Consider the following 1575-nt stretch of genomic DNA (forward strand, 5'->3'; position numbering starts at 1 on the left):
GCTGAGGGTCCAGCCGCTGGGGAAGGGTGTCCACTGGGGCCCAGGGAGGCTCTACCCGGCCTGGCTAGGGTTCGGAAGCTGGGCCCGGTGCTGGAGCTCCGTCCCAAGGTGCGGCTCCGTCCCTCGGGTGCGGGAGCCCCCTGTCCCGCAAGCTAGCTGAGGGTCCAGCCGCTGGGGAAGGGTGTCCACCGGGGCCCGGGGCCCGGGGAGGCTCTTCCCAGCCTGGCTAGGGTTTGGAACCTGGGCCCGGACCCGGGGCTTGTGCTCTGTCCCAGTGTCCCAGGGTGTGGGAGCCCCCCGTCCTGCAAGCCAGCCGAGGGTCCAGTCGCTGGGGAAGGGTGTCCACCGGGGCCCGGGGAGGCTCTCCCCAGCCTGGCTAGGGTTCGGAAGCTGGGCCCGGACGCGGGGCTTGTGCTCCGTCCCAGTGTCCCAGGGTGCGGGAGCCCCCGTCCTGTAAGCCAGCCGAGGGTCCGTGCGCTGGGGAAGGGTGTCCACCGTGGCCCAGGGAGGCTCTCCCCAGCCTGGCTAGGGTTCGGAGGCTGGGCCCGGACCCGGGGCTTGTGCTCCGTCACAGTGTCCCATGGTGCGGGAGCCCCCCGTCCTGCAAGCCAGCCAAGGGTCCGTGCGCTGGGAAAAGGGTGCCCTCCGGGGCCCAGGGAGGCTCTCCCCGGCCTGGCTAGGGTTCTGAAGCTGGGACCGGGCCCGGGGCTCGTGCTCCGTCCGGCAGGGCCCGGGGTGCGGGAGCCCCCCGTCCTGCAAGCCAGCCGAGGGTCCGGGCGCTGGAGACAGGGGTCCACCGGGGCCCGGGGAGGCTCTTCCCGGCCTGGCTGCTTTCAGAAGCAAGGACCGGGCCGGTGAGCCGGGGTGGCTGGCTTTATCTGCTACGCTGGCGGAACGGAATTTTCCGCCCACCCCTAATTATAAGGCACTTTAAGAGTATATGGTAGGCGATATCATAGAACAGCTATAAGGACATGGTTCGGAAAGCTGCAGACAGGCTCAGCTCATGCTAGAGCACCATCTCACATGTTACCAAGCACTCTGCCTCCAGGATTGTTAAGGCCTGCCATAGGAGTGGCTTACAGGTACACATATGTCTATTTTTAAGTGTAGATATAGGTATACTATATCTAAGCAAGGGGTGAGTACACGACCTTGCCCCAGCTTAGTGATCAGCCAGTTGTGTCGGATTGTAAGGCCAGGCCAGGGGTGGCATAATACATGCTGCAGCCCCTGGTAGGCCTAGGGTACACCTATGCCCTGGGTACCTATGGTACACTGTACAGGGGCTGATAAGGTGATCCCTCCCAATTGTGTATGTACCTAGGGTACATGGAGTCCTTTTTAAAGAGAGAGCAGACAGCCTGAGACCCTGAATGGCAGGATCTCAGGACAACTAAGTCGAAAAACCAGCTAGACACTAGGCACAAAGTTGGGGGTAACCATAGTCAGATATTCACCTTCCTACACAACCCCCCCCCCAAACGAAAGCAGATAAGGCTGCCCTTGACCAGGTAAGCCTATATTGCCTAAGTGGCCATATAAGGAAGAACCAGCACTGGCATGGTTACCCCC

Source organism: Triturus cristatus, chromosome 8 (assembly GCF_964204655.1).
Source record: "Triturus cristatus chromosome 8, aTriCri1.1, whole genome shotgun sequence".
Classification (NCBI taxonomy): domain Eukaryota; kingdom Metazoa; phylum Chordata; class Amphibia; order Caudata; family Salamandridae; genus Triturus; species Triturus cristatus.